The sequence below is a fragment of the Helianthus annuus genome, chromosome 7 (genome assembly GCF_002127325.2).
Source record: "Helianthus annuus cultivar XRQ/B chromosome 7, HanXRQr2.0-SUNRISE, whole genome shotgun sequence".
NCBI lineage: Eukaryota > Viridiplantae > Streptophyta > Magnoliopsida > Asterales > Asteraceae > Helianthus > Helianthus annuus.
The window spans coordinates 79,523,656-79,540,767 of NC_035439.2; the positions used below are offsets into that span (position 1 = coordinate 79,523,656).

At 39.2% G+C, this 17,112-nt stretch overlaps 1 long non-coding RNA gene and 1 other non-coding gene across 9 annotated transcripts; one reads left to right on the plus strand and one right to left on the minus strand.

Annotated features, from left to right (window-relative positions):
* The first annotated feature begins 1,442 nt into the window (after positions 1 to 1,442).
* Positions 1,443 to 1,597, plus strand: LOC118480830. The gene has a single exon (XR_004863811.1). It is a non-coding gene; the product is annotated as a 5.8S ribosomal RNA (ribosomal RNA).
* Positions 1,598 to 4,443: 2,846 nt separating this feature from the next.
* Positions 4,444 to 9,161, minus strand: LOC110867823. Of its 8 annotated transcripts, none has more exons than XR_004863284.1 (8): positions 8,950 to 9,150; positions 8,757 to 8,851; positions 7,831 to 7,998; positions 7,541 to 7,749; positions 7,334 to 7,414; positions 6,787 to 7,231; positions 6,119 to 6,175; positions 4,444 to 5,936 (listed from the first exon to the last, which is right to left on the minus strand). It is a non-coding gene; the product is annotated as an uncharacterized LOC110867823 (long non-coding RNA). The 8 variants fall into 8 exon arrangements; XR_002551913.2 differs by having other exon boundaries at positions 7,334 to 7,403; positions 8,950 to 9,149; XR_004863282.1 differs by having other exon boundaries at positions 4,444 to 5,030; positions 5,165 to 5,936; positions 6,787 to 7,749; positions 8,950 to 9,161.
* Positions 9,162 to 17,112: the final 7,951 nt, after the last annotated feature.

A 17,112-nucleotide genomic window follows, 5' to 3' on the forward strand; every position in this document is an offset into this window, starting at 1 on the left:
GTTGTTACTTTGAAGAAATTAGAGTGCTTAAAGCAAGCCTACGCTCTGTATACATTAGCATGGGATAACATCATAGGATTTCGGTCCTATTATGTTGGCCTTCGGGATCGAAGTAATGATTAACAAGGAAAGTCGAGGGCATTCGAATTTCATAGTCAGACGTGAAATTCTTGGATTTATGAAAGACGAACAACTGTGAAAGCATTTGCCAAGGATGTTTTCATTAATCAAGAACGAAAGTTAGGGGCTCGTAGACGATCAAATACCGGCCTAGTCTCAACCATAAACGATGTCGACCAGGGATCAGCGGTTGTCGCTTTTAGGACTCCGCTGGAACCTTATGAGAAATCATAGTTTTTGGGTTCCAGAGGCGGGGGGAGTATGGTTGCAAGGCTGAAAGTTAAAGGAACTGACGGAAGGGCACCACCAAGAGTGGAGCCTGCGGCTTAATTTGACTCAACACGGGGAAACTTACCAGGTCTAGACATAGTAAGGATTGACAGACTAAGAGCTCTTTCTTGATTTTATGGGTGGTGGTGCATGGCCGTTCTTAGTTGGTGGAGAGATTTGTCTGGTTAATTCCATTAACGAACGAGACCTCAGCCTGCTAACTAGCTATGTGGAGGTATCCCTCCATGGCCAGCTTCTTAGAGGGACTATGGCCTTTTAGGCCATGGAAGTTTGAGGCAATAACAGGTGTGTGATGCCCTTAGATGTTCTGGGCCGCATGCGCGCTACACTGATGTATTCAACGAGTATATAGCCTTGGCCGACAGGCCCGAGAAATCTTTGAAATTTCGTCGTGATGGGGATAGATCATTGCAATTGTTGGTCTTAAACGAGGAATTCCTAGTAAGCGCGAGTCATCAGCTCGCGTTGACTACGTCCCTGCCCTTTGTACACACCGCTCGTCGCTCCTACCGATTGAATGGTCAGGTAAAGTGTTAGGATCGTGGCAACGTGGGCGGTTCGCTGCCCGCGACGTCGTGAGAATTCCATTGAACCTTATCATTTAGAGGAAGGAGAAGTCGTAACAATGTTCCTGTAGATGAACGTGCAGAAGGATCATTGTTGAACCCTGCACAGCAGAATGTTCCGGCAATCGCAATGGCTTCTTTATTTCTTCATGTTCAAAAAAACAAGATTGTTTAGAGCCGATGGCACAAAATCTCATCTCTTTTTTTTTTCAATTGACGTTTGTATCAACAAGTTAACAGATCTGGTCTTATCGGGACTGAAGCATTTGTTTCGGGGCTTGTGAGGCCTTGTCGACGTGCGTTCATGCATGGCCCATACCTTTGGTCTGTCATGGATGTCATGTTGATGAAATAACAAACCCCCGGCACGAGATGTGCCAAGGAAAACCAAAATTAAAGGACCCGTGTTGTTGCGCCCCATTCACGGTGTGCGTGTTGGATGTGTCTTCTTTGTAAACTTAAAACGACTCTCGGCAACATATATCTCGGCTCACGCATCGATGAAGAACGTAGCAAAATGCGATACTTGGTGTGAATTGCATAATCCCGTGAACCACCGATTTTTTGATCGCAAGTTGCTCCTGAAGCATCCAGTTGTGGGCACGTCTGCGTGGGTGTCACACATTACGTCGCCCCCACCAGGCCATCCCTTTTAGGGTTGCCTTGTGTTGGCGCGGAGATTGGTCTCCCGTGCCCATGGCGTGGTTGGCTTAAATAGGAGTCTCCTCATGAGGGACGCACGGCTAGTGGTGGTTGATAAGACAGTCGTCTCGTGTCGTGCGTTTACTTTCTTCAGTGTAGATGCTCTTAAAGTACCCCGACATGTTATCTTATGACGATGATTCGATCGCGACCCCAGGTTAGGCGGGACTACTCTCTGAGTTTATGCATATCAATAAGTGGAGGAAAAGAAATCTACAAGAATTCCCTTATTAACGGTGAGCGAACCGGGAACAGCCCAGCTTGAAAATCGGGCGGCTTCGTCGTCCGAATTGTAGTATGGAGAAGCGTCCTCAGTGGTGGACCTGGCCAGAGTCCCCTGGAAGGGGGCGCCGGAGAGGGTGAGAGCCCCATCGTGCCCGGACCCTGTCGCACCAGGAGGCGCTGTCTGCGAGTCGGGTTGTTTGGGAATGCAACCCCAATAGTGCGGTAAATTCCGTCTAAGGCTAAGTAGTGGCGTGAGACCGATAGCGGCATTGTCTGCCAGGACTGAGGAAAATGCGGCATGGAAAGGTCGGGCTGAGTATAGGATGGGCCGTAAGCCTATAAGAATTAAAAAAAAAATAATAGTTATTACATAACATTAAATTGCTCGTAGATAAATGAAATAAAATTAAGATAATATACCTGCATGGATGGGATGGAGTGGGTAAAGGATGGCATGTACGGGCCGGGCTGCTGCGTATAGAACGGGCCCCTATCTGGATAAACTCATGGTGATGGACGGGGTGGAACCGATATACCCATATACTTATATATTTCACCCATGCCAGTCATCAGCCACCCCATATCATCATGCATCCGACAGTGTCAGAAGTCGCATCTGCTCATTCTGGTTACGCAAAATCCTGTCAAGAAGACGGTTGGTTGACCGAGGCAACCTAACCGCACGATAAACTCTCTGTGGATGCTAAGTATAAACGTATAAAGCATGTATGTTGGATTTGATTGTATGAATAACGTATTTGCAAATAAGTGTTTGCGTGCGTTTTGCATATATATATATATATATATATATATATATATATATATATATATATATATATACTAGTAGTTTACCCGCGCGATGCGGCGGGAAACATATCACTTAGGTTGGTGAGTTTAGGGCTATGTACGGGGCGGTTCGGTTTTGAGCCATAACCAAAACCAAATGCGCAATGCAATGGAAAACACAACACTTGTTAGTAATTCTAAGGGTGTGCATGAGAAGGTTCAGTTCGGTTGGGTTATACTCGTTTTATGTTAGTTTATCAATCATCTTTGTGATGTATTGTATTACGTTAGTTTTTCAATCCTTTATGTGGTGATCTAGTGATCAAAGGTTTCTTATGGTACAATGAAAGTCATGCATAAAAGCAATTAGAAACGGGTAATCAATCAAACACTAAGTGAAATCATATATTTTAACAGTGTTTCTACGTATGGGACGCTAGGGTTAGCGAGGTGTATGCCTTTTAATTTTACGTATACTAAGTTCCAAGTGTTCCACGTAATAAACGTTTATTTGGTTAGGTAGAAGATATTTTTCAGCAAAGTCACTATTATTAGGCAATGAAAGCCATATAAGGGTGTTATTTTTTTTAATGTCAAGTTACCATTAATAATGTATAAAACTTGTCAAGTTACATCAAAATATAAGGTAGATGGGAAATTCAGAGTACCTTTGAAAATGAGTCCAATTTTGCGGTATTTGTATTTTGCAAGGTATGAACAAATAGAAGTAACTTTTTTTTAACAAAATATAAATGAGTTTAAGACCATTGGTTGTCCCGTTGTCTATTTTGTAAATACGAAATAGAAAAAGGGTCTCATATCAATAAAAATATTTACCACAAACATGGATTTAGTTTAACAATTTTACAACGTCATACTTGTTTTCTGGGATCCAAATCCACGAAGTTGAAGGACGAACATTTCCTCCTACATATCATCCATGAGTGTAGGGGTTTTATGTTGGCGGTGTTTGAGTGTGGTCGGTATAATCTCTTTAGTATTTTTCTTTGTTATCTTGTTTTTTTTTTTGTTTTTTTTTTATTTTTTTGTGATGTATCCAACTTCTTTCTAGTCTTTCTTGGTGGAATGTATTCTCTTTTACCATTCAAAAATATTTGTAAACAGGTTAAATTTACCTGGAAAAGTGCATAAAATTTGATTAAATATGAGATACATTTTAATTAAACTTTTCGTAATATTAAAAAACAGAGCTTAATATAAGGATTTTAAAAATTAAATAAAAAATCACTCAAATACCTTAGAAGAATGCCATAGAGAGTATATGGTTTTTTTTTACAAGAGCATTTTTGCCTCATCATTGCTAACATATTCCCATAATAATTTTATAATTCTTGACTTATTCCCGCCTTTGTCCGTTGATAGGTAAATGACGATTAGAAGTAAATGGTATTTTTTTTTTACTTTTTAGAAAACCCTACTCCTAGTTACATGCTATTTATTACAGGTGTTCATTATATATATTACATTCAACTACTCCAACATAACCTTTATTCACACTACCATCAATTAATTTTTATGTAATTGTTGACGCATTATTCTCACTTTTTAAATATCCAAAAAAAATCTTAAAAAATAAGTCAAAACCTACTCAACTTTCATTCTTTTTACTTATTTCTTGGATAAAGGGCATTTCCCGGCAAAGAATATAACTCAAAAGAAAAAAATTACACCATCAAGGGGGCTATCCCCCGTATCATCCCCAAAACATGCTTTGGGGACAAAAAATACGAAATCATACAACCTTTCCTCCGACTATGCAAGAACCTAATACTTCTCATACTATGACACAAAATGCACCCTAATCTATAAAAATTACACGTAGTATAAACACGCCCAATAATATAAGGCGACTCCCAACCCACAAACATTCCGAACATTTCTCATAATCGAGTTATATTTTGTGACACCCATGACTATTATAGACCAGGAGCCCAAACAACGGCCCCATCTGCCATATCCCCAGCCCAATAACACAGGCCCAAACCGCATTTTACAACCCGGGCTGGAGACTTGAGCACACAAATGAGGACCCTCAGCCTTTGGAGACTTGCCAATGCCCAACTCAGAAGACTTGTTCCTAGCTTTTACCAATTAGTGCCATAATTCAAGCACCATTACAGGGCCTTCAGCGAACCATAAACCAGGCCCATTTTCAGGCCATGGGGCCTGGCCTTCACACGAGAAACCCACCAAAGGGCCATCACCAAATCTGACCATATAGAGAACCAACCAGGCCAGTAGATCAGCACCAGTAACCCAGTTGTGGTAGGCCTGAACGGGATAAATCCAACATAGCTAGCAACAAGCTTTTTGGGCCTTCTGAACCATAAACGTAGCAACTAAATCAGCCAAACCATTAAACCAGTCCCGAGCATTTTGAATAATAGGACCCGGGCCTGCATAGTACCATAAGTACACAAAGTACCAGCAACTCAACAAAATGACAATATTACCCCTGCAGCATAACGAGTGGATAACACAGTTCCATCTACCCAGGCTTCGAACGTTTTACAGATTTGTTGACGCCCATGTAGATAACTCAGCCGATCGATAACGGTCCCAACTCTTACTCATGAAACTACCCCTGGATCAATCTAACAAGATATCCAATGTTTCAGCCATCACACAAAGTCTCATTTTACTTTTAGTCGGTATCAAACTCTTTTTTTTTAACATTCTTAAAAAAATATGTAATAATTTCTTGAACACTTTGTATAACAATTAATAATTATTACACTTATCTAAAAGAGTCTATAGTCATGGGACCGGTCATTGACTCACTGTACGTGGACCTTTATGTGCATCTCTATGTACTTGAACAATACCATTTTTGCCAAAAACAATTCCGGTTAAAAGAAAGCAATAGAAAATAAGTGATAGTCACAAATTCAGTTATATTATTAACTCTATATACATCTTTTTTTAACAACCAAAGAAAGAATTTTATTGGTTTTGAAATCAACGTCATTTATTTATTTAACGAACTTGACAGAAGACGAATGAGTTGAAGATAAGGGTGTTGAGAACCAAATTAGAATCTGAGTTGTCAAGGTGAAAGATCTAATTGATATAATTAGAGAACCATAGCGCGACAACATTCATTGTCAGCTGAAACTGCACAAACTTCTGTATGTTCACATAAACCGAGCGACCCCACTTTGCCACAGTGACACTTGTGGAAAAATTATCATCTAGAATGATCACATCAGCACTCTCTTCCACCACCTGCATAATTCAAACCCAAATGAAATTATAGTAATAAACTATTAGCTTTGAACTATGTAGTTAATACATTAAAAAACCGGATATCGGTCAAGGACCGATATTTAAGATATAGGTTATCGCGTTGGTTATAAAATGCGCGCATCACATCAAACAGTAAAACAAAAGGTCGAATAAACCACTACCTTCAAGCCGCGTTCAGGTTGCTCAATATGATCCTCCTGCGACCCGTTACAAAAACCCTAAAAAATGTCAAAACTCAAATAGTTAATCTACATTGCTTGATTAAGAGACTTTCTTTGTTTTTTAGTGACCAAATATGAATTAAACACGTTTCTATTACTTGCATACTGATCATACAATTGATTTTGCATTGGCTTTAGCTGGACTTTGTGATCTATTGGAAAACAAAAATCTTGTATCAATAGGAAAAGGGTACACTCAACACCAAAACTCTAGGCTGATTACATTTTTTTAATTGTAGTAAATGGTGAATGCCAAAGCATTCCACCCGCTTCTTCTTAAGCGAAAAAAGCATTTGACCCGTTTCTTTTTAAGCGAAAAAGGTTTCTACCCGCTACTTATTTTCGACCCGTTTCTTTTTAAGAGAAAAAGCATTCGACGCGGTTCTTTTTTAGTGATAAAGCATTCGACCGGCTTCTATTTAAGTGAAAAGGCACTCGGCCCGCATCTTTTTTAGCGATAAAGCATTCGACCCGATTCTTATTAAGCGATAAAGAAATCAACCCATTTTTTAAGCCTAAAAATCATTCCACCCATTTTCTAAGTGATATATTATCTATTTTTTACATATTTTACCTATAAAAATAAAACAGAAAACAAAGAGTCTCACCACCATTCTCTGTGACCTTGAAAACTTTCTTGACGAAGCTTTTTGACAGCAATAACAATGCCGGTTCCGGGCTTAGTAGCAGTGAAAGACTGTTCATCTATCCAGCCCTTGAAAACCAACCTGAACCCGCCTTCTCCCAACATGTGGCACAATTGTAGCTTTGTGCACAGGGTGGGCCCATCAATGTAAATAGCTACAAGAGCATGGCCACCTTCATGGTATGCTGTTAGTTTACAGACGTCATCTGGTATAATTGCTGATTTGCGTTCACTGCCCATCATGATTTTGTCTTTTGCATATTCAAGGTTAGCCATGCTTATAGATTTAGCACCATCCATTGCGCCTTGAGAGCAGCAACGTTAACCAAGTTTGCCAGATCGGCACCAGAAAATCCAGGTGTTCCTCTAACAATTACAGCCAAATCCACATCATCTGCCTTTAAGATCTGTTGGACAGAATTCAAGAACAGTTTTATCAGAAATAAATGGCCATTTTGTCCGTAAAAAAATAATTATGCTGTACGTCCCTGTGGTTTGTTGAAAATTACCGTTACAGTCCGTTAGTTTAAAACTTGTTGCGGTTGCGCTCGCTAAAAACCATCATCGTAATTTCGCATTCTAATGAATTACTCAATAAAGAACAAAACATATTCATATCCAAGTTATAATCAAACAAAATCAAGGTCTTATCATTCGTGTAACATATTTTGCAATATTTATACTATATATAAAAAAGTTAGTTTTGTTATACTTACAGCGAGTTGAAAGAGTTCATGCTAACCGAGGCCGACTAAGAAGAAATAGTCGACGTCACGATCGTAGTACTTCCGATTAACTTTGTGACATCACCATTCTGATTGACTTCCATTAACACATCTAGTTGCTTTCCTATCACGCCCATCTGAACAAAATCGTAGTCTTCTCTCGAGCAAGCAGGCAGTGGTTAGGGTTTTGGGGCGAGGATCTGGAAAATGCGAGTGTTTATGGGCGGACTTATCTCAGAATCAAGTAGATTCTAACACTGTAATAAACCAAACTTTGGTACCTTTCAATAGCAGCAGTGGTGTTTCAAGCAACATTAAGGGCATCAGTTCTGACCCAAACCTATTTCCCAGCAGCCTCACCCAACAGATTTTCATGTTCTTCTGTGTAAACCTCAGACTGGGGTTGACAATAATCCTCAGAGTAGCTAACTGCTGGTGTACTTTGCAACCTATACATCAAAATTCAAAATGTAATTGAAAATCAACCAATCAAATCAAAATAAACAACACAGAAATCACTAAAACTTAAAGCTAGAGATGCGGAGGAAATAAAAAATATGTTCAAATTAGTGTACTTTTTAGAACAAAATCATTAAACAATCCATGTATGATGTATGTCGCTCTAACTACAAAATCCACGACTCTCTATTACATTCTCCAACAATCAAGACTAAAAAATACACATAATCCTGCTCACATTACACAAGCTACTGAGTACATAATCTTCATCCAAATCCAATCAAGTTTATTGTCATTAACAGCTAAACACAGACAAAAACACCAAAGAAAAAGCCCATCTGAACAAACAGTATATGGAAACGGTTTTTAAACAAAACTCAGGCCTGTTTAATATCACACGTAAACACAGACTGATTAGTTATTACTTTAATGGCCCAAACAATGGTTCAAAAATCACAATTACTTAAGCCTACATCTGCAATTATTTGCATAAGAATCCCATATAATGGTTCAAAAATCACAATAAAAACTTTTGTAAGTACACCCCTTTAACTTGAATATATTTCTGAGCACCATGCTCATTAAACTAACCGCATTTATCCTATTTGGTTCACGAATTGTAGTTAAATAAAATCCAAAAATTAAAGTAAAACCCTAGATCTCTGCAAGTTTAAAACAATCACAAACATCAGATTTAAAAACTAAAGCGTGTGACCTAAACAAATCAAAAGGACGTCGCCGGACATACCTCAGTTTGTCTGTCGGAACCTACCTCAATCATCATCTACAGCCGGGAACTCTTCTCCGTAGCCACCGATCTTTGCAGACTTGATTCCCTATAAACTACACGATGCCCGATTTGGTGAGTTATGAAACCCTAGATCTAAAAATCGTAATTATTGTTCCAAAACTCATGGATACTCAGATTCAAAAACACAAACCTAATGGTTGTTGAATAGGAAGAACGAACTTATTCGACCGTCATATCTCCCAGATTTAATCTTCAAATCGGTGGTGTTCTGAGAAAGAGAGAAAAGATGGTGCCGTTCAATATACATGAGAAAGAGAGAAGATGGAGCCAAATCCTCAAATCGATGTTGAACCCCTGTTTCAAAATTCAAATGTCACGAAAGTTGTACAAAAGTAGGGATTGTAGGACAGCTGTGGGGATCATGATCCGTGTGGAGTTAATGGACGGTAGGATAGGATCATGATAGCAATGGACGGTAGGATCATTATCTTTGTGTTTTTGTTTGAGTAAATAAGGGTATAAGTGGAAAGTGATATTTTATAGTGTTTAAAAGACTTGTAAATCATGCTTTAGGGGTGTTTTAAGAAAATTTTTATGACCTTAAGAAGTACTTTGGATATGCTTATTAATATAGTATATATATATATATATATATATATATATATATATATATATATATATATATATATATAGAAAAAGGATGAGTTGTTGGGATTAGAATACGAAAGTTACCCTATGGGGAAAACGGAGGTGTGTGACTATTCGGATTTGGCGAAGGGTTCGGATTCAGGATTTAAGTATATAAAAAGTATGTACACGAAAATATGTACTAGTCTTAAACATTCGTTTTAGCACTAAGATGTTATGTGATTTCATGGGTCCAAACTTGCCCATTAGAATCATAACAAGGAATTTAGAACAAAGATAAGTTAACCTATGTTCAAGATATATAACCATGATTCGGTTATCATCAAGAATTCGGTTATATATTATATACTATATAGATTACATTATAGGTCCATCATGTATTATCATGTAGTGTCATATAAGTCAAGCATGGAGGTATGAATACCTCATTGTATGATTCACCAAAACACAAGGTCATTAACTTAGAACCTAGTTGGTCATGACTAAAATATGAAATACTACTAACTAACTAGTTCATCAAGTAGTCAAGTAATAACAACCCGGGTTTTTCATACCCATCATGGAAAATGTTGGAGATGTGGCGGGGTTATGTTACTTTAGGTCTAGGAAACTACATGGAATGACATGATAAAACATCAAATGAGGTGGTGGAACAAGGTTGGAAAGCCAAGGGTCCCATGGTTCACACCTTTACCAAAACACAAGTCTTGCCATATAAACTATGGTAAACTTGGATGGTATCAACACTTATAGGTTGTCTAAACCTTGTCAAAACAGAAAGTTTAGAGGTTCTTGGATCTTAAACTTGATGGGGAACAACCACACACAAGCCCCATAATCATGGGTTTGATTGAGGATAAGGTGGGTACAAGTTCCTCACAAGAATGAACTTAAAAGATGAACATTTATAAAGTTTAGTGAAAGCAGAAAATTAAACCCACTTTGGACATCAAAATAGGAGTTGTACCACTTTGCTACACCTTAGTGAACATTGGGTAACAAACCTTGATGTTGTCCAAGTGTTTTGAAGCAAGAAAACTCAAGAAATAAGTAGTAGAAGTAAGTTAGAACTCACTTTGAACTTCAAAAATATTCTATCCAAAATCAGAAATTCTTGAGAGATTTAGAGGATTTGAGAGTGGATTTGGTGTTTGGAAAGTCTTTAGGAATGTATGGAGGCTCCTATTAATAATGGGGTTGATTAAGGTTAGAGTTAAATGAGTTAGGAGGTGATTCGAGGTGAAAGAGGTGACAAAAATGGACCAACTCGCAAGCTGGGAACGAGCTGCTGCGAATTGACTTCCCTGGCACATCGCTGGAGAATCCTGGGGTTCTTCCGCGTGGCGCATGAGAGTCCTATCTACAAATTTTCATTTTTGGCCCCTGAACTTTGTAATTACGTTATTTTATGCCGTAAACTTGCATATTAGCCCGTTTTTAGGTATTTAAATTGTAATAAAGTATAGTATGAGTGTGTGCATGTAAGATTAATACATCCAAGTATTTCGAGTCTCAATCTTTGTGTATAAACATGTATTCGACGTGTAATTGCGGATAACACATGTATGTAACAAGTATATGTATATGTATAAAAATGAATTTCCATTATGATCAAAGCCTCGGATTACAAGATTGGAAATGAATTATGGATACGATATGATTATATGTTTCCAAAAATAGAATGTGGATACAACTTTCTAAATATGGAAAGTATGAAAATGCAGAGCGTTACACTAGGGGAACCGTATTGCCCTATACGCTTCCTATACTTTACTGACAGGTTTACCGTATTGCTCTATACGCTACCTATACGACTCCCAGACCTTTTCAGGCCTATGGGAATCATATTGCCCCATACGCTTCCTATTGGGGTCACTTTTCAGACATTTTCAGCTCTGAGCTACCTGTATGTCAGAGAGTAGGTACATTGAGCAATAGGAAGCGTATTGCCCTATATGATTCCTATTGGTGTCGGATTTAATACGTTTAAACCCTATAGAAAGCGTATTGGGCTATACGATTCATATTCATATTGAGGGATGTACAAAAATTTTAAAGAATATCTAAACACCATCACCCTTTTCTATAGTGTACCAACTTATACTTTTTTAGCATGTGCTATACATTAATTGACATACAACTAGTGTATTAAAAACAAACTCTTTTAAGTATACATATTATTCGTTATCAAATATATATATATATATATATATATATATATATATATAGGGTTAGGATCGTACGATAAATACTAGGCTAATTGAGAAACTTGAGAAGCATTCTGGACCACGCATTTTCCCTAAGCTTTTCGTAATATACACATATGTATAGTTTAAAATTGACTATAGACATATGTGTATTTGAACTATACATATTTTTATAGTCAATTTCAAACTATACATATGTGTATATTACGAAAAGCTTAAGAAAAATATGTGGTCCAGAGTGCTTTTCAAGTTTCTTAAACAGGGTAGACTTCTATTAGGATCCCTACTCCATATATATATATATATATATATATATATATATATATATATATATATATATATATATATATATAGTATTTAAAATAACAAGTTTTAATTTCGAATCAGGGAGGGCAGGGTAAAGAGATGGCAATGCAGACAGAGTAGTAACTAAATTTAAAAGATATTGTTAAGATTTGTAAACCAACCTCATTGACCATTGAGGTTTGGGAGGATTATAATTTTAAACAAGAATTACAAAAATATCTCCTGTAATTACGGAGAGATAATAACAAATACAAGGAAATGATATAATTTACATTAAATACAAATTATTTCCTAATACCCCCCCTTCAATCGAAATGATGGCGGTCCAAGACGAAGCATCTTGCGAAATACATCAGATTGTGCGCGCGGAAGACTCTTGGTGAAAATGTCAGCCACCTGAAGATTGGTTGGAACGAACTTGGTATAAAGTTTGCCAGAGTTGACTAACTCACGAATAAAATGATAGTCCAAGTCAATGTGTTTAGCACGTTTGTGAGAAATGGGATTCTGAGTCATAAACAAGGCACTCTTGTTATCACATAACAAAGTAGAGCGATCCGGTGGTAAAGCATGCAATTCCCGTAAGAGATGAGGTAGCAAGACTAATTCGGCAGCGGTGTTTACCATGGCATGATACTCCGACTCACAACTTGATCTGGAGACAGTAGGCTGCTTCTTAGCACTCCAGGATACAAGATTACCCCCCAAAAAAATGGAATAGCCATACGTGGAGCGTTGTGTATCAAGACACCGAGCCCACTCAGCATCAGAGTAGCCAATGAAAGATGATTTATTGGAGCGACGGTAAGTAAGTCCAAAGGATAGTGTACCTTTAACATAGCGTAATAGTCGTTTCATGGCTCGAAAATGATCAACAGTGGGACTCTGAAGAAACTGAGAGAGCTGATTTACTGCATAAGATAAGTCCGGTCGGGTAATAGTCAAGTATTGCAATGCACCGACTAAGGAGTGATAGAAAGTGGGATCCGAATGAGGCTTACCAGTAGCGGTGAAGGACTCATGGGGTGAAAGAGGTGTGTCAACAGGTTTAGAGTCTAGCATATTTGCTCGAAGAAGGATATCCTTAGCATACTTAGCTTGTGTAAGGAAGAGACCCGTAGCGTTGTTGATGACCTCTAAGCCCAAGAAATAATTTAAGTCCCCAAGATCTTTAATAGCGAACTCACGGTGTAGACGAGAAACAAATGTCCGAATGATGTTTTCGTCATTCCCTGTGAGAATAAGGTCGTCCACATAGACCAGAAGATACATGATATGAGAGTCTCTTTGAAGAACAAAGAGAGATGTATTGGCACGACTGCAAGTGAACCCATAAGATAAAAGAAACGTGCTTAATCGTTGAAACCAAGCACGAGGAGCCTGTTTGGATCCGTAAAGAGCCTTGGATAGTTTGCAAACATGGTTGGGAAATTTAGTGCTTACAAACCCAGGTGGTTGCTCCATGAAGACGGTTTCATTCAAAATTCCATTTAGAAATGCATTCTTGACATCGAGCTGATGCAGTTTCCAGTTGTTTAGAACCGCAAGAGATAACACAATTCGGACAGTGGATGCTTTAACTACGGGACTAAACGTATGAGAGTAATCCAATCCTGGAATTTGAGTGAAGCCTTGAGCTACCAAGCGGGCTTTGTAGCGCTCAATAGATCTATCAGCGTGGTACTTGACTCGAAACACCCATTTGGAGCCTACAACATTCATGGATGTAGGACGCGGAACAAGAGTCCACGTATCATTTTGTTTTAGAGCCTCAATTTCGTCCAACATGGCTGCCATCCATTTCGGATCTTTGGATGCCGATTTGAATCCTCTTGGTTCGAGCACAAATGATAAAGCAACATGTAAAGCATGCGAGTTTAAAAACGCCGGCCTTAGCTCGTGTCTTCATGGGATGAAAATTAGAGGTGGTGGGTGCATTTGTTGGCGGATTAGGTGTGGTGGAAGTGGAGTTTTTTAGCGGAGAGGGAGAAAGGTGGGGTATTGTGTGCTCGAGGGTTGGTGGGTCGGTTTGGTGTGTTGGGTCGGTTGGTGAATTAGGAGGTGGGCCGTTTGGTGTTGTGGGCTCGAGGGTAGGTGTGGTGGGCTCGAGGGTTGGTGGTTCATTTGGTGGGTTTAATGAAGTCAGTGGAGGATTTGGAGATGGGTCGCATAATGGGCAGGGCATAGTTAGGCCAGTGTTTGAAGATGGGCTAGGATTGGATGGGGGTGGATGCAAGGTATTGTTATTTTGAGGCAAAGGTAATTCTTCACAGAAAGTAGTAAGCACCAATTTTTGAGAATCCAAGTTGGCATTATTGTTGATAAATGGATAGAAGGACTCATTGAAGCGTGCATGACGAGAGATAAAGATCCGATTGGTAGATGGTTCCAAGCACCGAAAACCCTTATGAGATGGACTGTACCCAATAAAAATACATGGGAGGCTCCGTGGTTCAAGTTTATGCTTAGCATAATCGCGTAGATATGGAAATACTTGACATCTATAGACCCGAAAATTAGAATAATTCGGTACCTTTCCGAATAAAAGTTCAAAGGGAGATTTGTTGTCGAGAAGAGGTGATGGCACACGATTAATAATGTATGTAGCCGAAGTAAATGCGTCCACCCAATATTGGGTTGGAACATGAGCATTTTGTTGATGCGTGTATGGACAAGAATACATGTGGAAGGTTCCATTTTCTTCAAAAAAAAAATTGAACGGTGTGGTTCACAAATTCGGTGCCACCATCACTCTAAAAGGTTTTTATTTTTCTCGAGCATTGATTTTGAACAAGTTTAATAAAGGCGGATAAAACCGCATAAAAACCTGTTTTGGTTTTGAGTGGATGAAACCACGTAAATCTGGAATAATCATCAATAAAAATAACATAGTAGCGAAAACCATCTGTAGAAGTCATAGGTGAAGGACCCCCCAAATCACAATGAACCAAATCCAAAGGAAATGAAACACGCTTTTCATTCAAATTAAAAGGTAAACGATGACCTTTTGCAAGTTGGCATGAAATGCAAATATCAGGTTTAGGTAATAAGGAGGTAACAGACAAAACACCACATTTATTCAACTTTGAAATAACATCAAAAAAAATATGCCCTAAACGAGCATGCCAAAGTTCATAAGACGTTTTATTCGAAACATCAGCAACAAAGGCTTGTGGTCCATTCTTGAGCACATAAAGTCCATCAATGCATGACCCACGAGCAAGAACCTGTTTAGTTTTCCCATCCTGAATATCAAAGTAGTGTTGAGAAAACAATACATCAACTGGATGATTTGTAGTTAGCTTGCTAATAGATAATAATTTTAGTGAGATTCGGAACAACAAGTACGTTACGAAGATGAATATTATTGAACAGTTTATGGGTGCCTTTGTATGGAGCCGAATGATGAAGACATTCCTTGTCAGGAGCCATGTGATCAGAGGTGCCCGAATCACCAGTCCAATCTGAAGAATCGTCGGTAACATGACACTTAGCATGAAAAGCCTTAGCTAAGGACTCATCCGAAGATGGAGCTTGACTAGCAAAAGTGTGCAGGTTTGGACAGGCAGAGGCATAATGGCTGTTTGTACGGCAAAGCTGACAGTGAGGAGGGCGACGCGTGTTGCCACGGCCCCTACCATAAGATCCTCAGGAAGAATTACCACGTGGGAAACCACGACCCCGGCTAGGCGTTGAAGATTCACGCCGTTGTTGAGAATGAAACGCAGCAGGGGGTGGCAGCCCATGAATGGACTGAAGGAAAAGTTCGTGACTCTCGGCCTGAGCAACGAGATCACGAAACAAGGGGGCTGGTTTCGTGACACGTAAGGCTGTAGAGAACACCTCGTAGGAGGGACCAAGTCCGCAAAGAAACCAATGTAGCTTATCAATGTCAGCAACTGGATGCCCAATAGCAGCAAGCTGTTCACAAATAAGTTTAAAACGACGTGCGAAGACCGTAACAGAGGACGTACCTTTGGAGAGTTGCCGATGAGAATCCTGAAGAGACTGAACTCGTTCCACAGAGGCATTACTATAGCAGTTTCGAGAGCACACTAGATCTGTCTCGCATTGAATAAGCCGAGAAGCTCTGCCGCAGCTTCTTCGGTTAAGGCAGAAAGGAGAAGAAGAGAAGTCTTGCGGTCATTTTGAAGCCAGGAAGTATATTTTGGATTAGGAATGTCTTTGTCCTCTGATTTGATAGTTTCCGGCGGTGGAGAAGAAGAGCCGTCAATATGGTGCGAGAGCTGATGAAGGCCGACAAGAATATTCATGTGGTTGCGCCATATGATGTGTGTAAAATGCAACTTATAAATTACATCAAATGAGGCATAAAACTAACCTTTTTTAAGTACTAATGTTGGAAAAAGAGTGTTTTTGTCTTCCTTTTGTATTTTCAGGATTAAATGAGCTCAAATTAACAAAAGAAGCAAAAAGGCAGCTAAATCTAACATAAATACAAGAAAAGGAACATAAGTGGATTGTCCGACCCCTCGACAGTATCCTCCCAAGCAAAACAGAAAAGGTAGAAGACTGAACACGCCCCGTGCTCAGCCAGCACGGGGCCGTGCCCAAGAAGCAGCAGAAAAGACAAACCTATAGAAGCTTCTATTGCCCACCACGGGGCCGTGCCCAGTGAACACAGGGGCGTGGCGAAAGTACTGCAGGCGCATTAATTGTAATTGCGAATTACAATTAATGAGGAGAGAGATTGTCAGACGGGCACGGGGCCGTGTGCAGCGGACACGGGGCCGTGCCCAGGCTTCTGTTCAGCCTATAAATAGGAGTGCTTGGCTTCATTGCAACTCATCCCTTGGCACACCACCTCTCTCACACTTCATCCACCACCCACCACCATCACAACACCATCATCCACCACCATCATCCATTGTCCATCATAGAGTGTGTGAGTCGTCTCGGGATCCAAGATTGATCGTAAAAGTTCTTGACAATCAAGGCCATGTTTGCCTAAGTCTCTTACATCACTTGGTGAAGACAGGTGTTTAGTATAATACTTTCTATTTTTAATATTTTGCACTTTTTATTTGGTTTTTTATTAATGACATTAATAACTAGTTGCTTATGTTGAAGGTGATTCTTCCTTATCGTTTGTCCATGGTGTCTTGGCATTATTTTAGTGTCTATATAAAATAAAAGATTTTCACCATTCATATCTTCACGGTCTATATGGA